The following is a 24,535-nucleotide window of genomic DNA, read 5'->3' as shown; positions in this document are numbered from 1 at the left end:
GTTTTGTGCCTTGTTAGTTTGCATGGAACTGAAATCCTACTGGTATCCAGTTTCCTCCACTTTGTATCAAATCATGCCTGATCATTGCGTATATAAGTTCTTGTCTCTTCTTCCTTCTTCTGGCACTGTCCACTATTCCTTAATCCACAGCTGTCTCTAAAATGACTCTCTGGCTGTACATCTTGGCTTATCTCCAGATAGTCTTCTGCTTCTATGTACTGCATAAATTTTTACATTTTCTCATCTTCACTTCAACCTCACATTTCACTCTTGGAATAGATTATGTGGAATTTTGCTCATTTTGGTCTCTGTTCTCATAACTTGGTCCAGATCATGTAACTACAATCAACAGTAGGAGGTAGAGCATGCCCAACAGCAGTTGCTCTTTAACAACCAGAAACTCCACAATTTGATTACATTTTTTTGCCTGGGAAACCTGCAACAAGCAAAACACACGAACACCAAGCCTGGCACTTTAAAACACCAGCCCCAAATAATCCTGAATATTTCCAAGAATATTTGAGACTGGCATTCTGGTATTGACAGGGAGAATTCCAATGTGTATCATGATCCAGAGTACACGCAAAAATATGAATAAAATATTTGGGGGTATATTTTTGAATTGGGTATATCCGGGAAAGCATCCCTACTATCTATGTCAGTGGGCAGTACAGTAAACATAACTAGGTCCCCCATCCATTTTGCTGAAATGGTTGTCCCCTGTTCTAGTGAAATATTTCAACATAACTCATGGACCCGCTAGATTACTGCTGTGGATCCCCAAGGTCTACATAGCCCTGTTTGAGGAATGCTGTCTTGCAGCATTCAACAAAGGCAAAGCTGTTGTTACAATCAAGAACCACTGAATTAGAAGAAGAAAGAAAGGAGAAGGAAGAAGGAAGAAGGAAGAAGGAGAAGAAGAAGAAGAGTTGGTTCTTATATTCCGCTTTTCCCTACCCGAAGGAGGCTCAAAGCAGCTTACAGTCACCTTCCCATTCCTCTCCCCACAACAGACACCCTGTGGGGTGGGTGAGGCTGAGAGAGCGCTGATATCAGTGCCCGGCCAGAACAGTTTTATCAGTGCTGTGGTGAGCCCAAGGTCACCCAGCTGGCTGCATGTGGGGGAGCGCAGAATCAAACCTGGCATGCCAGATTAGAAGTCCGCACTCCTAACCACTACACCAAACTGGCTAGTAGAGTTACCACTATGAAACTATTGCCTTCTATGATGATTAATTCAAGCAGAATTAACTTTCCTCAGGAGACCTTCCTACCTTCTTTCAGACCAAATCTATCTCTGTGGGGGAGTTATAGGCAAAATATTAGCTTAGTGGACTCAGGTAAACCTGACAAAATTTAACTTTCAGTTTCTTCCCATCACCCACTGAAAACCCTTTAAAAGAGGAGACTAATAAAATATTTAATAACAAATAAACTGTTTAGAAGAGTAAATATGCTGGGTTTGGCAAGGGATTTGTATGAAAGCTCTTTCACTAAAGAGCAGTGACAAGGCAGGGAGACCAGTTGAGGGACAGAAAAACCTTTGTGTGCTTCCAGGTATGACTCTGGATGTGAGTGTAGTAGTGGCATCAAGTCTCTTCATCAGGAAACTGTCCTTCTTTTTCTGAGGATTATACACCCTAAATCTGTGAAACTGATTCATACCCAACACACTGTCACATAGTATAACAGGTACCCAGGGTCTATAATCTGCTCAATTGCAGCCCAGCAAACACTTTATTTTGGATCTACTTTGTTATCTCTTCTGCAAAGGAATGAACAAGTTTCAAACAGTTATGATTTATTAGAATTTGAAGACAGCCCGGAAGGCAGCCGGCGCGGAAATGGCACTATAATACAACTCCGTAGAAGTGCTCAAAATGTTATCCAGGATTTGAGTTCAATTAACTCATTCCATTAACCTTCCTAATTATGGTGAGTTTTAACATGATGCTACTAAAAAGTGTACTTTCATTACTGTCCTGTGATTTCATATGTTTATTTTGGTAGCATCTAGTCCACCTTTGGAAATTTCAGGTTGATAAAGATGGACTTTTCAGTTAGGCTACACTTGTGTGCATTTCCTTCATTTTACAAATATTTTAAGTGTGGCATCACAGGTGCAAGCGTATCATCGCATCCTGTGTGGCATGTGGATCGCTGTTCTTTTAAAATGCTGGCCTAAAGAGATTCTGCTGATTTCAGCTGACTTGGTATTTTTAATGGTTTTCAGAAGTGACTCCATTAGGAAAAAAAGAAGGTTGTAGCCCAGTCTTTAACTGCACAGTGAAACCTGTCAGTCTGTACTATTCTACAGTAAAGGTCAGAGATCACAGGCCATAATATAACCTGAAACGATCATCAAATAGTTGGACAGATAGCTGTGAATGGTCAGAGTTAGGAAGTCAAAGGTTGTATCAACACCAAGCAAGAAACTGGGCTCATAGACTGCAGATATGTAAACTGTGGCAAGACGCACATCTGTGAACATGAGCTGTGACCCAGAGGTTACAGAAAGTATGAATTTCTTTGATAATAGCACAGAATCTAGAAGGAGGAAGAAGTCCACTGAAAGAATCCACACTTCAGTATTGAGTCACCTCTCAGTTCAGGAAGAAATATGAAATTATGATCTCTCATTTTGAGTAAAAATACATTCAGATAGTAATATTGATGGCAACTTCCAGTTTTAAAATAGAATTTGGAATGAGGTCAGTGGAAGCCTACAAATATAGCTCAGCCCTATCCAAACACAAAATACAATTCTGGTTTTATGATCTACACATTACCCAGATATTTTCAGTACCAGAATCTGAATTTAAGATGAGCAGGATGGGTAGGCTGGACTTTTGTCTTGCAGAGAGAACTGGCAGTATATTTCTGAGCATGCCTATTCGCCTTGTAAATGAGCCATGCTGGTGCATCTTGACAAGGTTGAGGGTAATATTTCTTAATGGGACTGTCTCTCTCAAGGTGCATCAAGAAGGAGATGGGAAGCACCATTTCACTCACTGACGTACTAGTAGTCTGTATCAACCCACACCACCTTACTCAGATCATGAACCAGCTGAAATCCAGATGCGTTCATTGAAGACTTGTCTGTGTGTACTATGTAACCATAGATTACCCACTTGAGATAAACATCTGCCGTGGGTTTTTTAAAATCCTTACTGATACTTCTAACTACTGTAAATTTGCAAGCCCTGTCATAGCTTGTATCTATTTAATTTCTTGTAAAGGTAATTACAAGGAAGAAACTTAAGGATGGCTTTATGGAGGATACTGTCAACCTTCAAGTCTTTCAGGGCCCCTTCCCTTCTATCTTTCTTCAAAGAATCTACCTGCAATGCACTCTGATTTCATCAACAAGAATTGGTTTTCTAGAAGCTTACACAGCTTGATCTGTTGAATAAATCAGTGGCTCAGCCGCACACTGGGACCGAGATGTAGGACATGAGTCCTCATAGGCAATCGTCTTGGAGATCAAACCACAACAGTGCAACTGCCATCAGGAATATTGTTGTCTGCCTCAGGGCTGTGTTCATCCAACGTGGACTTTTGCTTGTTGATACTCTTCATGAAACTGTATCATCTATAATTTTCTTGAATCGTTATTTGGGAGAAGTTCAGCAAACTTTATTGCTGCCATGTGTAAGTATAGTGATTGTACAGATTTAGTTGTTTTTAATTTCTGTTGGACAGATATCATGCATATGGGTTGATAATTAAATTGATACTGGTGATTAAGCCTTATGTGCTGCTTTTATTTATTTATCAAAACATTTTTATTTATTATTATTATATTTATATACTGCCCTCCCCGAGGGCTCAGGGCAGTTTACAGAAAACAGGGAAGGATACAATTAACACATGGTATGCCACCTTTCCACCTGAACAGGGTCTACAAAATGGCAAATATTTTTTTAAAAATAAAATAAAACACGGACAATTAAATCTACAGCTAAAATGATATAATAGTTCAATTAGAAACATAAACAATAATATAATAATTTAATAAGAAACATAAACAAACCATACCAGAAGGAGGGTTGATAACTGTTATTGGGGATATCCTAGATTAAACATAAACAATAATATAATAATTTAATAAGAAACATAAACAAACCATACCAGAAGGAGGGTTGATAACTGTTATTGGGGATATCCTAGATTAAACAAAAAGCAAAGGACACTGACAGAGGGAGATAGATGAATTTCCCTGTGGAGGCAGGTCCAAAGGTTTAGTACCATATCTAAGAAAGTCCTTTTTCATGCTGTCCCTGACTAGGTTCAGATAGAGGAGGCAACTGAAGATGACCAGGGTGTGTGGGCAGATCATATAGGAGAAGGCAGCCTTTAATATATGTTGGTCCCAGGCCATTCAGGATTTCAAAAGACAATATCAGCACTTCAAATTGAGCTGGAAGAAAATCAAAACAAGATAGAGTGATATGGTTCCTATGACTCACTCTAGTGACCTCTCTGGCTTTAGGCAGATGAATCAATAATTAATCTTCTGTAAAAGAAAATAACGGTATAAAGTTGAAAAAACAGGGCAAAAGAGTCTTCTACAGTTTAAAAAATCTCCATATCAGGTCATAATACATTTTCTGTACTAGACAGTCTCTCACACAATGTCATAACAGCAATAAATTACCAGAATAACAAATCCAATTAGGTATCAGGGGGAAAAAATCAAAGACATGAAAATAAGATAAGCCTTGTTCTGTCAGACCAGTGGTAAGTATAACATAGTTTATGATAAAATGGCCAACTAGATGTGCCCTGATGGCTCAGGCAGAGTCGCCTGAAACTCAACCCCTCCAAGACAGAGGTCCTGTGGCTGGGCAGAAGAGGATAGGACCAGGAAGCATGCCTCCCATGCCTGAACGGGGTGCAATTAACACCTGCACCAGTTGTCAGGAATTTGGGGGTGACATTTGATGCCTCCTTCTCTATGGAGGCTCAGGTCACCAATGTAGCTCGGATGACATTTTTCCATCTTTGCCAAGCCCGGCTACTAGTGCCCTACCTGTCCTCGGAACACCTGGCCACAGTGATCCATGCAATGGTCACTTCCAGATTAGATTTCTGTAACTTGCTCTACGCGGGCCTTCCCTTGTCTTTGACTCGGAAGTTACAGCTGGTCCAAAATGCGGCTGCCAGGGTCCTCACTTTGAGGGCCCACATTCAGTCGGTGCTTCGTCATCTGCACTGGTTATCAGTCTGTTTCCAAATCAGATTCAAGGTATTGGTATTGACCTTTAAGGCTATATGCAGCCTGGGTCCCGTCTACCTGTGGGACCGCTTGGTTGCTTATGCCCCCCGCAGGGCACTCTACTCTGCGGGTATGAATTTACTGGTTGTCCCGGGCTCATGGGATGTTTGCCTGGCCTCGACTCGGGCCAGGGCCTTTTCAGTCCTGGCCCCAACCTGGTGGAATGAACTCCCAACCAGGTGGAATGAACTCCTAAGGGCCCTGCGGGATCTACCAGCTTTCCGCAGGGCCTGCAAGACGGAGCTCTTCCGCCAGGCATATGGTTGAGGCCAGGGCAGCTCTCCCACTAATACATCAGAGGATCCCCTACAATACTGAGATCTCTAACATCGAGATCATTGTTAGATCTATTGTATTGGTGCCACCCTCTTCTGAATATTATTCTTCCCTCCAGGCTGAATTTGGGGGGAGGTCGGGTAACAGAATTGTGACCACCGCCGCTTATATGTTATATGTGACTTGTTGTTGATGTTAATTGGGGTTTTTATGGGGATTTTATTGTGTTTTAACTGTTTATGTTGTAAACCGCCCTGAGACCTATTTGGAGAAGGGCGGTCTAAAAATTAAATAATAATAATAATAATAATAATGGCAAAAACTGTTGCTGCCCACCAGCTCTAGGATGCCATTGGTCTGTTGTCTGTGAAGTCGTATAACTCATTTTAAAAGCCAACTGGTGGCCTTGTGGCCATCATCATATCCTACTTCAGTGAATTCTAGTAGGCTAATCATTCTATTAGTGAAACAGTACTTTTTACTGTCTCTGTGTCATCTCAGATTTACTCAACAATATAATCATGGGCAGTCCCAAATGTTGTCCCAATTTTTTCCAAGCAAGAACAATCTTCAGGACTCCCTCCATGTGTTCTGATTTCACCTTGTCTTTTTAGCTTTTTTCATACAATGCACAGTCTGCATACATTATCCTTGGCCTACAAGACAATAAAATTGCATCCTCAGATTTTAAAATTTTCATTATTTATGCTATATAGGATTATGCATGTTCACTTCAAAATTTAATTTAATTCACTAATTTTAGAAATGCATGAAATTTTGGGATTACTGAGTTTGCTTCAGGAATACCATTTTGAAAATATTGGGGATTAGATGTCTGCTTCACACATCAGATCACCCATTGGAATCAACATAGTAGATCTGGCCTCTGGAGTACTAGCATTACCAGCTGCTGAAAATAGGATTGGTAGACTTTCCCTCCACATGCCAGGTCTACTAACTAGTGTTATCAAAACAATTCCAATACTTTGGGAGATTAATATTGGAAATCACAAATTACCTGGAGTGCCTTGTTTTGTTTTAAGTAATTCCGATCTGAAATGAAACAGGGAATGTTGTAAATTGTTTCAGATCTGAAATACCCTACTGCCATATGTTAAGCAAATAAAAGCAAATTTGTTCATTCAAAATGGAAGAAGCTGAAATGCATTTACATCAAGCCACTGAACTGTGAAACTGAGTGAACCATTAATAGTGTTATGGAATAAGTGGACATTTTCAAAAGAAACAAAAAAGGTATTGTTTGTTTCAGCGGTTTCATAGGTAGTTATGACATGTACATTCTGAGCTTGGTGCCTCAGATGGTTATCTGAATCCTTTGCCCCTAATCAGCCCTGACCCAACAGTGATGGGCAAGGATACTATTCCAAAAATCTGTAAAAACTATGGCAGAAGAAGAAGAGTGGATTTTATATGTCAGTTTTCTCTCCCTGGAGTCTCAAAGTGGCTTACAAACATCATCCCATTCCTCTCCCCACAACAAACACACTGTGAGGTAGGTGAGGCTGAGAGAGTAATGATATAACTGCTCGATCAGAACAGCTTTATCAGTGCTATGGTGAGTCTAAGGTAACCCAGCTGGCTGCATGTGGAGGACAAGCGGGGAATCAAATTCAGCTTGCCAGATTGGAAATCCACACTCCTAACCACTACACCAAGCTGGTAGTGATAACTGCACATATTGTTCTGCTTTGCCTGGTAATGAGTTACCATTCTGTTAAAAACAATAATCTCCTGATAGCACTGTGGTCTAAATTTGCCATACAGTCTCTGTTTTCCATTCCAGTCCATCAAACCTGATCTCTCAGGCCTGCGTTCCTGGGGACTTGATCATATCAGCGGCTTCTCCAGCCAGCTCTGCAACTCTCTCCTTTTTTTAGCTGAAGTGAAAGCAGAGTGATCAATAAAAGGGGAAAACATGAAAACATGTGCATCTGGGACTTCATGGCAGCCTAAGGACAAGAGATATGGTATAATGTTAGTTGGAAGGTAGCTGAAAAAGCACAGGACTGAGCACCTGTATTGTAGATCTCCAGATATTTATTCATAATGATCACTCAGATCCTTTGCTACATATCTGCTATTGAAATAGCACAAATCATAAGCATGTTTGAGAAACGTGGGACTACTGAACCTAACAAGGCTCATTCCTTCACGTTTGCTTTCTCACTTGTAGACTTTGGCTGGAGCATCCTGTTTGGCTAAATCAGGTGATGTGACTACAAGTCATGTTTTGCAACATCCTGATACTAAATGCTGCCTGTGCCAAAGGAAATAGTAGTAAAGAGATTAAAGTGTGTGGTCAATAAATCAAAGTAATTACAGAACAGAGGGGGAATATTACCCCTTCAAAGTGCAGTTTACTATCCAGATAAAGGCAGCAAAATCATGCAATAAATAAATCAAATTGAATAATAAATTCTCTACAAAATTGATTTGAAATGCTTTCCCAGTTTATGGCATTGTTATAAGAAAACTGCGAGATCTATTCTCGTGTACAATAAAATTGCTGTTATAGTCTATAGCAGATATTGGTGCAAATTATAAGAAGTGCAATAAAAAGAAGTTTGAAAGAGTTAACAAGCGAATTCAAGAGCAATAAAAGATCACAAGACTAGCAGCTGCACTTTGCCAAAGAAAATTGTGGTAAATTATAACCAGGTGTTTTTATTTCCTGGTTCTTGAAATACTGCAAACTCAGCTTTCTGGTTAGAAAAGACAGTTTGTGGTTCTATCTGTGCATTGAATTTATCTGTTTCACTTAACTTTTACAAGACCAGAATAATCACACCAAGTGAGTTCAAGTCACATTCACCAAATCTCAAACATACAGATTTTTTTGCCCTACATACAACTGTAACTTGGGTAAAAGCATTGTTTCCCCCAAAAGTGATAGGCAAGTTGCCATTTAAATTAAAAGTTATACTAATTAAGAGGCCAAAATTATGGAGTTGTTAGAACCCTGGTCAAGCACCCACTGAAATAAGGCTGCCATACTTGAGAAGAGCTATAGTCTTCTAAGTTCATTGAGGATAATAGGTTTAGGAGGCTATGGATTATAGTATGTTAGCAAGGTAGCTCCATGCACATCCTCTGGCAGGAAGGTGGGGGTATACATTTTAAAATGTCATTGATCTTCAGGAGCCCAAATGCAATTAATATATATTCATATTGGGCAGACTTCAGGTTATGGGTACATCTACATAGGAAGAAATGAACCTTCAGTACTTGGATCCCAGGCACCTGATTTGTGTCCATAAACAAGTAGCTCATTCAAAACTGGAGTTATGGGACTCTAGAATACTCTGACACCAGATGGGAAGACGTCATGTTTTGTCTCATCTGCAGTTTCCAAGTTACCTTCTAGGGCAGCCCACATAGACTTCATTACAGTAGTTCAAGCTTGAGGTTACAGAAACATGAATCAATATGGTTGGCAAAACATGTTCAGAGGCATGACTATGCAATAACCGTAGCTCAGATGAAGCTCCAATGCAGGGCAGTTGTGCTGAGCATGGAGTTTTGAGGGGTAGAAAGGAATATAGAGGGAAGTGAGTATTCCCACAACCCCTTGCTTTGCATCTGAAGGGGGCCACCAGGATATATCCTTGAAATAGTTGTCACTGTATTATTCCAGCATTTATAGCCAAATATGGTAAGACTCATTTTGTCAAAGCAATTTGATCTATACAACTTGAGAGCATAAACCAAGGGACAAGCTGTCTTTGCATTCTCATTTTATATCTCTTTCACAGTTTGCAATGACCTTTTGTTCAAAATGAATGATTCCAGAACACAGATAAAATCGTTTCATCCTTTGTTACATCAAGTACAGACATTGTCATTGATCCTATAGAACTTAAGTTTTATTAAGCTGAAGATTCCTTAAACACAGCTTCTCTCTTTTTCTTTTTAAGAGGAAACATTTTATGTTGTGGGTTTTGATCACTTCTTCCCCTTTTAAATCAGTTACAAGCGGTTCTCAGGAACATTTTTCATTTTCAGACCTTGATTGTTCCACAAGTGGTTGTTACCTGTGATAAAGAACTTGCTATTACAGACCATGAAAGATGCAAACCCTTTCATTTGACTGGGAGGTAAAGTGCAGGTTGGAAGATATGCTTGACCTACGGTGCAAAAAGTCATATCTTCTGAGTACTAGGAGTCTCCATAAACTCTTGGGCCATTATAACCAAATAGAAACACATCCCAGAAAAATAACGATTGACACTTGCATTGAAACTCTTTGAAAGATATACTGGACTCTGTGGGAAACTATATTGATATCCCCATACAGCTGCCAGTCTCCCAATCCCTAAGATTCATCAGCCACTGTTTTCCCAGCTGCTTTTGCAGAACTTGCAGTGAATGTATAACATAGGTGAAGGCTTAACAGTAGTTTTTGCCTGCTTGTTGAAGCCTGCTTGTTGGCTGGGGGTGAAAGAGATTCAGATCCAAAACATCTTCTAGATATGAGGGTCAGGCAGTCCTTCTGCTCTACTGTACAGCAGTACAATATCAGGGAAGAAAGTGGGATGTAATCAAAGCATAGGAATGAAAAGAATTCCCTTGCCCTCAACCCTAGGGAGTACAGAACTTCTCTGATTTCATACACTTGATTTCCCTTCACTGCATATTCTGTCCAACTATAGAAACACTGTGCACATGAATTCATTTAACAACTAGCTGTATCAGAGACAATGCATATGTCCCCTGAGGCACTGGAATTCTTCTTTACTGTTCCCCTTGCCAACAGTTTTGGGAGAGATGACACACTGTGTCTCCATGCAGCTCCTTTGTGACCAAGAATTTGTCTAAGTTCATCTTTTCCAAAAGATTGCCATCCATATTTTGAAAATAGGGAAACAAATATATATCTACCTCCAGCCAAATGTAGTTTAGAAGGGTGTAGATTATGAAAGTGTCTTGATTAAGTGCTAGGTATATGTTTTTTTTACTTTACTAGCAGCAGTTTTTAAGCAGAGGCTGGATAGCCATCTGACAGAAATAGTGATTCGGTGAAGTTAGGCAGATTGTGAGTGGGCGGGCGGGCAGGAAGGGTTGTGTCAATGCTTGGTTCTGTGGCCCTTTCTTGCATGTTCAGGGCAATACCAATTGCCACTTTGTGGTTGGGAGGTGAATTTCCTCCAGGCCAGAATGGTCAGGGATTCTGGGTTTTTTATTGGGAGGGGGGCATCATCTGGTCATTGAATTGAGGGGTCACTGTGAGTGGGCAGATAGTTGTGAGTTTCCTGCATTGTGCAGGGGGTTGGACAAGATGACTCTGGAGAAACCTTCCAACTCCATGATTCTATAATTCTTAAAACTGAAAAAAGCCCTTCATTATAACATTTGCTGTCAAAAGGGTATTCTTGTGCACATGTGCAGCAGAAGCAGCATGACAAAATGCACTGAGTTTTTATTTTCCTCTCTGTGTTATTTTGGGCTTTATTAAGCTTTTTTTTTAGTTCTATCATTTTTCTTTGATTAGTTAACATTACTAGGAATACTTGGCCTTTCCTGGTTTGTAAATTAGCTCGTTTTGCTTGCTTCAAAATTTATATTTATATGTATCTAAATAGCTTGCTGGGGGGTAAATGGTAATGACTGGGGAAAGCACTGGTAAACCACCCCGTATTGAGTCTGCCATGAAAACGTTAGAGGGCATCAGCCCAAGGGTCAGACATGACCCAGTGTTTGCACAGGGGATATCTTTACCTTTGCCTTTTAAATAAGCATAGATATAAAATTAGGGATGCACAAGCACCCACCAGTTTGACCTGTTTGCCAACTGCAAACAAGAGACATGATTTTTCAATGATCAATTTGGGAGGTTGTTGGCCTGTTTGTGGATGTTTGACAGGTTGTTTATCTGTATTGCTTAATAATCATGCAGCACATACAAATTAGATTTTCTCACATGTGGCTCCTCAAACAGTCTGCATGAAGTCTACTGTCGCATCATCCTTGCTGCTTAATTGATTGCTCAGCGGGCAATCATCGAACAAACTTGTAAACTCATACAGTTTTGTCAACTGTTAATAATTTGATGCCTGCATTTATTGGCCACTTTGGGTGTTCTTTTGAACAGAAAGTCAAGAATAAACAAATAAAAAATAGTTGTAGCATGCCCCAATTACAATTTTATGATAGTTTATCTAGAATTTAAATAGAAATGCCATAGGATGGATTAACTTAATTCTTTCTCTTCAGCATCATAGATAAGATTCTTAACTGCATGGAACAAACCACATGTGCATTCTCATACATTACCAGAGGAATGTCAAATAACAGCCAAGATGACAACTGATGACAGTTTGTGAGCATTTGGAAACAGAGCAAATTTTGATTGTTGAGGAAGAGATGCAGACCCTTAAATTCTTTCAAAGCTTCTGATTTTTCAGTTGCTCTAATAATCAGAAGATAAAGTGAGAGGAAATAAATAATCAACTTCTTAGATAAAATCCCTACTGAGTCATTAGGAAAAGAAATGTACTGTTCATGTCTGCAGCCATCCGCTCCTGGTTGACCTTTTTATTCCCTATTACAGTACAATGTCAATAAATTGCTAAATCAGAAGGTGTACAAACAACAGCCAATGTAAACTGAAATTAGGAAAACAGTGTTCCATTGGACATTATGTCAACTCAAGATGCCTCCCAAGTGTGATTTCACTCTGGAGGGAAGCGGCAGTTAAAACTGAAGCAGCTGAAATGTGAACTGATTCTCATGGCAACCTCGATAAGTAAGATTGTTTTATTCTTCACCTTATTTTTATGACCCTGTTAGAATCAGTGGAAGCTAATGCCTCACAAGAGTGATGATCCTCAGGATTGCCAGTTGCTCTATTCCTCTATGTTTTTTGTATTCAATGAGAACACCTTTTCCCAGTAGAATACAATTTTGATGTTCCAGCTGTAAATTTATCCATGGAACAAACACATTTAGAATACTGTGTACTGTTCTGGCCTCCCTATGTCAAAAGCATATTATGAAACTGGAAAAGTTCTGGAAGGTAAAATAAAAATGATTAAGGGAACAGTGTATGTTCCCTGTGAGGAAAACCTGAGGATTCTGGGGTATTTCAATATAGAACAAAAAGAGGACTACAGAGGTAAATGGTAATAGCTTATAAAACTTTTCATGGTGTGGATGGAGAAAACTTACCTCCCTTTCCTAAGGACCAAACTAGACATTATGAGTCCAGCCTATGGTCACCAATGCCATTTAGAGGAGAATGCAGCCATTTAAAAATTGCCATGATGGTCGGATGCTGATTGGGCTTGCAGCACAGCGGCAACACCAGTTTTCTGACTTGAAACAGCTCTAGAGGGCTCGTCTTTGTCTCATATTGATACTAATGTGTATGTGAGAGGAAGGGGTGGAGTGTTATGCTACAAGGGACCTGCATGATTCAGTTCCCCCAAAATGCAAGGATAGAACCTTGAGCTTTCTGGGAAAGAATTTCTACACCAATAATGAGTTTCTAGTGAAAATTATGATTTCAAAATGGAATCTAGAATGCAGTATTCAGTTCTGTTAAAATAACTATGGATTCATCATAAGCAGCAGTTTTTCCTGTAGAGGCTGGAAACATCTATAATAGTGTTGTGTTTGACATTCACAATCTTCTTTTTTAAAATAGATATGAGAGGTCGGAAAAAATTAAGTGACAGAAGTTTTCCACATGTTTGCACTCACAAGCCCACTTCAAAAAGAACAGAGACATAATGAGTTGACATAGCCTGAGTATGGCTGGTCTGTGGAATTTGCTGGACTGCAGGGCCTTTGTAGGCCCTGCCAATGCTGTCTGTGACAAAGGCAATTACTTGCATCCCCAGTTATGAAAGGGCTGTATAGATCAAGCTACTTGACAATTCCACTGACTAAAGGAATTTCTAAACACAACCCTCAAGAAATAAGGGGATGACTTTGGATATAAAGATTCAAAGCAGTGGCCAGCTATTAAAGGAAGGAGCCCTTGGAATTATAGCTCATTTCCAGACTATGGAGATCAATTTTCCTGGACAAAATGGATGCTTCAGAAAGGTGGATTCTTTGACATTATGCCCCACTGATGTCTCTGTCCTCTCCACACTCTATTCCCAAATCTCCAGGAATTTCTTAACCTGTATCTGGCACCCCTACCTCCCTACCTCCCCCCGCATCACCTGTTGGTGTCTGTGGGGGACCTGGTAACTCTAATGCAAAGGAACATGTTATGTATGAAGGAGCATTTTTAAAAACATGATAAGGGAAGGGATAGGAGTAATTGGAAGGCTTATTTGTGATCGCCTGCTGCCTTTGTTGTTATAAGAAAGGATTTTATGGGGTTTTACTGTATTTTAATGTTTTATTGTTGTAAACTGCCACGATTCCATTAGGAGAGCATCAGTATACTAACTGAAAAATAAATAAAATAAAAATAATGAAGCTGGAAGGGCTTGTAGTATTCAAACTAAGGAAGTGGAAGACTCAAAATACTATAGCTGCTATCGAAAAATTAAGATGCTTAACTCTTACGGAATCTATTGTGGAGGAGTTTGCAAACACTGAAATCAAGAACCAAAGAGGGGAGATATATTTTCAGAATTTAGGTAGATAAATGTTCAGAATATGGTAGAGAATTATTAGATCAACCTCCCACATTACAAAACATAATGAATGTAATTAAAAACTTAAAGAAAAGGAAAGTGCTGGCCTTTGATAGATGAATAGTGAAATGTTATCAAAACATTGCAAAAATATTATTTGCTTCTGTGATTAAGGCAGTAAACTGTAACCAAATAGTCATCTCACAGAAATGCTGATTCTGTGAACTTAGGCAGATTGTAAGTGGGTGGGCAGAAGGGATTGTGTCTGAACTTGGCTCTTGTGTCCCTTTCTTGCATTCCCAGGGAAATGCTGATTGTCATTTTGTGAGGCAAATTCCTCCAGGCCAGACTGGCCAGGGATTCTCATTTGGAGGGGGGCATAATCTGGGCATGGAATTGGTGTCACTGTGGGTGGGCACGTAGTTGTGAATGTCCTGCATTCTGCAGGGGGTTGGACTAGATAACCCTGGAGATCCCTTCCAACTCTATGATTCTAAGGTTCTAATGAAACAGAAGGGGAAATGTAAAAAACAAAGCAAAAATTCACCATTTACTGAAATGTCTTTAGTACCTGGAAATGATTCTATCACAGTGTTTATTACCAGACTAATGCTGACAGATTGAAGAGAAAATAAACATGTACAGTGATGAAAACTCTTGATTATATTTTATTGTTACAACAGAATAATCTTCTACAGGAGGATTATTTCTATGACAACCAGGGTCAGAAGCTGGTTTACAAGCCCCAGGTTTGTTTTTATTGTTTGTTTGTTTTTTAAAAGTCCTGACCTGGATAGTCCAAGCTAGCCCAATCTTGACAAATCTCAGAACTAGCTAAGCAGGGTTGACCCTGGTCAGGACTTGGTTGAGAGACCACCAATGTATACCAGCATCATTACGCTGATCTAAGCACTGGTAAACCACTGCTGAACATCTCTTGACTCGGAATAAACCTTTGGAATAGCCATAATCTAGCTGTGACTTAAAATAATGTCCATTAACAACCTCAGTCCACACATGACAAGGGCCTATGAATAGATATAGGAAGAACAATTTTTAAAGGAAGCAACAATAAGGAGTGTGCAACCCTTTTACCTGCGAGCATTTGTTTCACCACACATAAGCAATAATAAGACATATATCTGTAGTGGTTGTCAGAGATACTGACACCATGCCTCAGAACAGAAAGAGAGAAACCTCAAAACCAACATCTGCATGGCTAAGTTTATGAACTGAAAGCTTGTTACTAGCCTTCTATTTTAAAGAATCTTCCCTTGTATTTATACATTTCCAGTTTATAATACAATGGTGCCCTGCCCTCCTACACAGCAGGTGGCCGCTAATCAGTACTCAGAGTTATCTGAGTTGATATTTGGGGGGGGGGAGAGGGAGGGGGATTGAGGAAACACTCTTTTTTATGGTGGATTTCCTCTTTAGGAAATGTAGTACTTTGGCATCTTTGTATATGGAACCCTAGGGTGCCTTCAGGCTATATCCTTAGCCCATTCTCCACAAGAAATTAAATGAAATGAAGAAAATGATTTCTCTCAGCCAGCCTGTGCTATCTGGGAAATGGGATTTTCACTTCCCCGCTGGTATAAGAGATGAAAACAAAAGGTCGGCCAATATGAAGGCTATAGCTGAATATATTTTCAGTCCTAGTTCTTTCATGTAACAAAATGTCCTTCTGGAATTTCTATGACATATTGACTTATCATTATAAACAGCCCTTAGTTTAGAATGCAGCACATAGGGGCCAGTTTTGATAAGCGCATCCCCTGTGATTTATGCCATTCAGTTTTAACAGTATGACTAGTTATACGGGATGTTTGTATTAATGCATGGAACACAATCACTGTTTCAAGCTGGGGGGGTGAGGGTGGGGTAACAACGAATGGAGACGGACAATCTTTTAAAAATAATGTGGGTGTCCATTTCCACATATCTTTCATCCCACTGCTGCTTCCGATCAAACAAGCATAACTTCCAGAACCTCTTTAAAAGTATGATGTAGATCCATATCATGAGTGGAGAATGAAATGTATTGTATTCTCTGTTAGAAGTGACCCCAGCCACACGTGAATCAAATAAATATATATAACCATTTTAAAAGCTATGCAGGAGCCATTATTTTATTCCTGGCAGGAGCCTTCCTAGCCATTACGGCAGTGGTTCTCAAACTGTGGGCCCCAATCCTCTTGCAGATAGGCCGCAGAGCCGGGAAGGAGGGAAGGGTTTCTTGCTTACTGGTACCTAAAAAGTCCAGTCTGGACATCAGGTTATTCCTTGCTCTGATTACAAACATCTGCAAAACAATACCAGGCAAGAAAGAATTGCGAGAAACATGCTTCAACATGCTTCAACATGCTGGAATTCAACCCCAAGAGAAATTCATGTCCATACTCATTTTTAGGTTGAATCTACACAGGATGATGTTAGAACATGGGGCAGCCTTGGCTTTGTTCTGAAAACAGAATGCTTCCCCTCATGCACGCATGAACATACATAGGCATACCCCAATTCAAAAAAATAGATTTGCTACTGTCATTCATAGTTCAGCATTGAGCAACATGTTCACTACATTATTGAAAAGGGTCTTTACTTTTATTATGCTTTTGACTTTCCCCTTTGAAAATTTGTGCTATTCTCAGCAGAGTCCTGTGTGATAAGAGTGCAAAAGTCCCAAAGGCTAGTTTTCAAGGATCTACAGGGAGAGATTACCAGAAGATATTTACTCTGCCTGTGTTTTAATTCATTTGAGTCAGAGAGTTGATGCAAGACCATGTTTTTAAAGAAATACCTGTAAGTAATATATGAGGAATTAGGAATGCTAGTTCCACAAGATCTATTCACTCTTGGCTTTTGTCCTGTGAGGAACAGCTAAAAATGGGAAATGTTCATATGGATGCTTCACTTTTCCATCAATTTACATGCAAAAGAACTCAAGATCTGATGCCAGTTTGTAAGGAAGCAACTAATCTATATGTTTCTTTGTGTAAACTGTGGAAGAAAATGGACAATGCAGTAAGGCACAGCAGAACTGCAGGTCTATTCAGTTCCAAAAGACTGCTTTGATTAAAATCAGTAGAGATTGAGAAGTTTTATCATTCATTCATTCATTCATTCATTCATTCATTCATTCATTCATTCATTCATTCATTCATTCATTCATTCGTATACCATCCCTCTCAGACTTGCAGTGAACAACAATTTAGGGGAAGTGAACAACAATTTAGGTCACATTATAATAAAAACAATAAATTTCAATTCACAATATAACCAAACCAATACACTTTAAAATCACAATAAAACCACTGTCAGCACCAACAGTCATTACTAAGATAGATGGTAAATTAATTGGCTATGATGTCAACTGAGAGGAAGCATCGGAGGAAAGGGAAAAGGATGGGAGGGTGGCCCAGTATTTTGGTGTAGTTGTCTGGCTGGCCTAACAGAAGAACTCTGTCTTACAGGCCTTGTGGAAGCTCATTTCTGGGGCCCTGGGGAACTCATTCCATCAAGTCTCTGGCTGAGGCCAGGTGTATTTCTTTAGGACCAGATATCCTTAGCTGGTTGGGATTATTAGATCGCTTAGCCATACCAGGCTTGATTTTTTGTATCATTGTTCTGTATAACTTGTCGTTTCATTGTTATACATGAAAAGAAGAAAGAGATGCTTGAAGTTTTATTATGATTATTTTCATTAGTATAACAAAGGGGAATCACAGTATCCAAAGACTTACCTCCCTCAATCATATAACTGCAGAATGATATATATATTTTAAAATCTCTCTTTGGCTTAAGTTGAAGTTATACACAGTACCTTTACACTCGTGTAATATTTGTTATTAAAAGATTGTAATTTATTAGGATTGCCCCGTTGCAAGGAAATAAAATGGTATTAGGATTGTATAGGATTGCACTGTAACTATACGCTAATGTTGGTGAAAATTAATAATTAGGGGAGCATTCCCTGGATTTTTATCTACAATAAACAGAATTATGTATAAATCCAGTATAGGATGAGGCTTGTTGTTGTTTTGTAGTATGCCATCAAAAGAAAGAGAAGGTCACTTTATATTTGAATTAAAGTTACAGTTATGCCTGGTATTTTTTTTTGGGGGGGGAGAGTACAATATATTCAGGATTGCCTTCCTTGTGAGTAAATATGGAATATATCTAGCATTTTAGGAAACAGTTTACGCTTAGAGAGTTCACTATATAGATTTTGGCTTTGTATTTGCAGCACAAATAAATATTCAATGCAGAATAAGTCTTACACAAAATAAATAATACTCAGGTATTAATATTTAATAGTTATAAGAACAATGAGAGATTCAAGTGGATAGCCATGTTGGTCTGAAGTAGTACAACAAAATTTTGAGTCCAATGGGATCTTTAAGACCAATAAGGAAGTGTGCCTGCACACGAAAGCTCATGCCCTCAATAAATCTTTGTTGATCTTAAAGGTACCATTGGATTCAAATTTTGAAGAACAATGAGGATTTAGAAACCAATTACGAAAAAGATTTAAAATCTCATCATGTCATATACGATGGATAAAATGACTGAAAGAAAGATGCCTCATCTTTTCAGCCATAATACTAGCTGAAAAGTTGAGGAAGATGGCAAGGACATGCCAAAGAATTCAGAGATTCATGCTTGCTTCACAGCAGTTTAAATAAATTGTTTTCTTCCATCTTCTTTACCTACTGTTAGATACAGTAGACATTTGGGGATGAGATGAACACTACACGGCAGGTCAGCTTGTATATGCTGATTTGTGGGATTATAACATGAGCTCTTCCTGAATTTCAGATGGAAATGCCCACTGCGATCTCATAAAGGACTATTTAAAGCTTCCACAACAACTTAGCCACAAAAAGGTCAAATCAGAATTACAAGCGGGGAAGCTGCTGGAGATTGCTGTAAAATGGAATTGAAGGAAAGGAAAACAAGCCAGACAACAAGCATGCTATCAGCTTACCCATCTACTTGGAGAGATTTGATAACAAGTTTTGGTGTCCTCTGGGTAGACAGTAATTCTGTTCCTTAACACCTACAGCTTGTTTATTTCCACAAAGCGGTGATGAACTTTCAGGCAGAAAAGGGCTACATACTTTTGAAATAAAAACAATCACTTCACTAATAATCACTCATTTACAGCTTACATACCAAACCAGAAGGAATTCTTAACACCTGAAGAATGCCATTGAACCAACACTGTGAGATAATACTGGAAGTCACGGGAAGGGTGCATGTTTGTTAAGACATTATGTGTCACAGGAGATTTAATTCTCCCTGCAGTATTGTCTCTGATGGCTCATTTTTTAAAAATGAAATGGTACTACTTTTACTTTTTAAATAAATTGAGTTATTATTATTATTATTATTATTATTATTATTATTATTATTATTATTATTATTATTATAAAAGCATCTAGTGATGCTTTTAATGATTTCCTGCCTTTAAGGATAGTTAGTTTTTATGCTGAAGATTTTATTGTTCTGTCCTTAATTTATTTTACAAAATTTTAGAGAACACATATGGACAGACTCCTTTATATTCAGAATTCTAAAGCATGATGAAAAAGTCAATCTTTAAACAAATGTATCTAGGTAAGTGGTGGATTACTTGTAACTTCTTTTAATATATATCAATGTGGACAAAATATTCCAGATTTTACCCAGTAACTCAAAAATCATGGACAGCTCTGTATCCATCTTGCCCTGATACATTTTTAAGCTGCTATAAATAGATTTAGTATAATTTCTATATGTGTTTCTTTCTATAAGTTCCTTATGATAGCACATTAAAGTCAATTTCAGATCTAGTGGGATTCCAGATCATATAATCTCTTTGTCATCTTTATTACTTCTGTCCAGTCTCACTGTCTCATTATGTTCATGGATGTTGTAAGCTGCTTCAGAGATGTTTCACTCAATATAATGTAATAAAATATAATATGTATTTATTGGTATAAATGTGTGTGTGAGAGAGAGAGAGAGAGAGAGAGAGAGAGAGAGAGAGAGAGAGAGAGAGAGAGAGAGAGAGAGAGAGAGAGAGACTGTCCCATTATAATTTCTGCATTGTTGTTATGATGACCACAGAGATTTAAACAATAAATGTCAGAAAAGGAAGACAAACAGATAAAGAAATGATCTTAATTCATGAGGCTGTGAAACAACAAAACAAGGGATAATATATTCCCAAATGGCTCTGAATACTGGAATGAAATATGTCTTCTTATAATTGCATTGAGTTTGAAATGTTAAAAATGAGTGAGCAATGAGGAGACCCCTGTCTAATTCTAAACGGTCAAGCGATCTCTTCATGGGCCATTTGTCAGAAAGGAAATCTGAATCTGAATCACAGGCAAGTGATTGTTCAGCATCTGCCCTGGAATCAGAGGCTCTCATTTGATTTGCAATAATAAAGTAGTAAGTGGGATCAATTTGACCCAGCTTCCAAAATGTAAAGAATAAAGCAGCAAAAGTTTCCTTTTTGATCTGTACATCATAACATTTGTTTTGAGCTGGGTTGACTATTTTCTTGCCCATTTATTTAAGACTAGTAAAAAAGCCCATTGTATCCCAAATACAATGGGCGCTGGGGGGGGGAGAGCTAGGGACTGGCGAGGGCAGGGAGAGGAAAGGTAGCTTACCGGAGAGAGGGCTGCAGTGACGGTTGCCGATTGGTCCCTCCGATTGTCTGTCCTGAGGAAGGGTCCAATCCGGACCCTTCCTCATCACGGACACATCCCGCCTTAGAGCCGCTTAGCCATTTATTTAGTCCGTGGCTCCCGTGGCGCCACGGGCGGTTTAAAGATATTTCTATCCTATGCTTTTACCTCATGATATGAAATCAAGCTATTATATGGCTCTAGATTTTTATTGTATGTAGATGTGCTGATGACTCTCTGTGTGTCTGTGTCAATTTTGACTGAGCTATGATCTTCACAAATAAAGACTGATTGATAACATGGCAATTTACAACATCAACAAATTAGTAAAATATTAGAGGCTATATCTCTTCTAGTGCTATAATAGTTTCAGGTGAGTAGCTGTGTCAGTTGGTAAAAATAGAACAACATTTGAATTTGGTAGCACCTAGGCCTAAACTTTCATGCAGTCAAATCTAATCTGACTAAGTGAATGCTAACTCACAAAAGCTTTGAAAAATATCACTGGTCTTTAAGATGCTACTGGACTGCAATTTTTTGTAAGCTTTTGTGTGCATGCACACTTTCACTGTATGCTTGCACACAAAAACTTAGCCCTCAAATAAAACTTTGTTGGTCTTAAAGTTGCTGCTGGACTCAAACTTTGTGCTGCTGCTTCAGACCAAAGTGGCTACCCATTAGAATCCACCTTTCACCTACTTTATCCTATGTCTTCTGAGTCTACTGACTGAGCTGTGCTACAAACGAATTACTGAAATAAATCAGTCGGAAAGTTACCTGTTTTTAGAGAAAAATCAGCAAACCATTTTTGTTTTAAGTTGCTTTCTTTTCCTGAAATTAGGCATGAAACATCTCCACAGCCTTGCTTGTGTTTATACATGCACTGGAACGATTATGGAGTAGTTCACTGTCTCTGCTCTCTAGAGTAAACATTCATTTCTAGAGTCCCAAGAACACAAACTTGGAGGTAAGTTCCCTAGAATTCGATGCCAGGGACGAGAAGTATCTTGTCCCTTTAACAGAACTTTAATGTGTGGAAAAAGGCAGCTGAAGCTTTTCATAGAATGGAAGAAAATCATACCTCCTGATAAATAGCATCCCATTGAGTCCTAGAAATCAATATAGCAGTATATGGGAGGTGTCAGTACATGAGATAAGAGGAATTCCATCATTTTTCTCAGCAACACCAAACAGACAGTCAGTCAAACTATACTGACTGATGTTGATAATGTTAAAATGCTTTAAAATGTACTAAAATAGTTGTCTGGAACAATCCATGTGGGTTTACACTTGGGATCATTAGTATATTTGATGGGAGGAGAGTTGCCAACAGGCCTGGAGTAAAATGTTCTGTCCCTTTAACATGGGCTTTGTAGGATGCCATTTATCCTATGACATTATTTACCTCCATGCCATGAAAAGCTTTAACTGTCCATTTCTCACATTAAGCCTCTGTTAAATGGACAGGACATTGTTCTCCAGACCAGGCAACAACTCTAGACTACAAGTCACTTTTATGAAGTGATTCATCAATAGTGATCCTGTGAATTTCACTGCAAACAAATTCAGTGGTTGAACTTACCATGTCCAAAGGCAGCATCCCCATATGGACTGATCACGCCATCTGTTCCATTCTTGTTGAGCATCTGGGAGTGCTTGCCAAACTGGTTTGTATCTGGTTTTCAGAAAACTGCACATGTGCAAGGATACTGCTGCTTCAAACTGATCAGCATTCATTAGCATAATTAAGAAGTACTTAGCCAAACACAAAAGGGTAGGATGTTATTGAAACACAGAATTTACTGATTATTAGTTTATATAATTTGTTAATGATCTGAACTCGTTTGCCTTAAAGGTAAAGGAAAAGGTATCCCCTGTGCAAGCACCGAGTCATGTTTGACCCTAGGGGTGACGCCCTCCAGCGTTTTCATGGCAGAATCAATATCGGGTGGTTTGCCAGTACCTTCCCCAGTGATTACCGTTTTACCCCCCAGCAAGCTGGGTACTCATTTTACCGACCTCGGAAGGATGAAAGACTGAGTCAACCTTGAGCTGGCTGCTGGGATTGAATGCTTCAGACAGCATTTCTGCCACTTACTACTCTGCGCCACAAGAGGCTCTTCTGGTTTGCCTTAGGTTTCCTCAAAATGGTGCGTGAATGAAGACTTTGCTGACTTGAAATGACCAGGACCCTTTAGCTGCTTTGTTCTACTTAGATGTACACCAGAGAATAGAATTTTATTGAAAGATAACATATATAGATAACTGCATATAATTTGTGAGTGATCTGTCAACCTAAACATCTCTTGTCCAGCAGAACAAATCGAACAAATAAACAGTTATGCAGCAACCATAGAGAGGTAAGTAGAGCTCAGTCAGGCTGTGTGAGAAGCAGCATACATGATAAGCCTATTTTTCTGTACAGGATGGTGACTAAGGAATACAGTGAAACAGCCTGTAAAAAACCCACAAGCAGACTAATGACCTAATGACCTGATTTTCAAAAATCAGATCTCTATTTGCAACTGGCAAACAAGAAACAACCGGAATACTCAAAAATGTATTTTCGGATAGCAGAAAGTCGACTTGGTCTTTCTTCTACAAAAGGCTAGTTAATAGTCATTCTTAAAAGGTATGCTTCTAGAGGTAATGCTTGCATGTTGACATTTCAGTTGGAGATATGAAGTTCAAACACAGAAATATCTTATAGAAGAAAAATCGCAGGGGAAAAGGGTCTCCTTTATTTAGTAGAGGAGAGAGCATCTATTTGTTCAGACCAAGATGCTTAATATAGCTTCTCTGGCGGAAGGCATTTCAATCTTTATCGGTACAGCTTGAGATGGAGATCACAGGGGAATCTCAAGTATCACCTGCAGCATGCAGTGCCCTTTTCTGCACACTAGAGGAGCAGGGTGTCAATCATTGCTTTAACTTGCTGACTTCCATTCAATAACAGAGCCCTTTATTGTTTCAAGGCAAGAGGTCTGCACTGCACAGTTTCTGAGGATTTACTGTATCTTAGAAAGTTACAAAGCATATAGGTAGCCCAGAATATGATTACCCATTCTTTCCAGGGAGGACACAATTGTGTCAGTATGTAAATTGGGTCAGTATAAAAATTTTATTCCTAGATATATGTGGGAGATTGACAGAAAGGAGACAGAATGGTAAAATGACCAGCGGTTTATTCTAGGTAGCCCATAAAGGATGTTTCCTGATTGGTATCTTTGAAATATAAGAAGGAAGGATGGGAACGGTGAGCCATCATATGTGTTCACATTACTCAGCAATACTTGAACACCTGGCAGTTGGGCTCCCTATTTACCCATGGTGATCATACAGCCACTTAACCAACAGGCTGTTCAACACTCAGCCATCCATGATCCTAGCCATACACACTGACCAGCATCATCAGGGTAGGGCAGGCATCTGTGAGGGCAGGTGGCAAGAAGGTTCTTGGGGGTTGAAGAAAGGGTGCAGAGGTATGTGGGAAGAGAGACATGAGAAGGGGGATCTGGTAGTAAGCAGAAGGGCCATGGGTTTTCTCTCCCCAGGGCCAATCCTGGGCCCAGCAATCATGTGGCAGCAAGGTGTGTCCTCTTGTCCACTCTTTCTCTCTACTCATGTAGCCAACATATGGTAGAGTCATCTGTAGAGGGCTCCTGTGATATTGTTGGGAGTGGTAA

The 24,535-nt window shown here is 39.2% G+C and overlaps 1 long non-coding RNA gene across 2 annotated transcripts in view; it reads right to left on the bottom strand.

The window, feature by feature from the left end:
* Window positions 1-4,079: 4,079 nt before the first annotated feature.
* The window catches only part of LOC143844668 (uncharacterized), a 47,567-nt gene continuing 27,111 nt past the window's right edge, over window positions 4,080-24,535 (bottom strand). The window contains exons 5-6 of one of the 2 annotated variants that reach the window (XR_013234090.1): window positions 6,573-6,607; window positions 4,080-4,420 (exon numbers count right to left, since the gene is read on the bottom strand). This is a non-coding gene — a long non-coding RNA (uncharacterized LOC143844668). The remainder of the gene's footprint in view (window positions 4,421-6,572; window positions 6,608-24,535) is intronic. The other variant, XR_013234091.1, reaches the window with a different exon arrangement.

The sequence above is a fragment of the Paroedura picta genome, chromosome 9 (genome assembly GCF_049243985.1).
Source record: "Paroedura picta isolate Pp20150507F chromosome 9, Ppicta_v3.0, whole genome shotgun sequence".
In the NCBI taxonomy this organism is placed as follows: domain Eukaryota; kingdom Metazoa; phylum Chordata; class Lepidosauria; order Squamata; family Gekkonidae; genus Paroedura; species Paroedura picta.
Note: the sequence above shows the minus strand (reverse complement) of the source record. Positions and strands in the feature narration are given on the sequence as shown.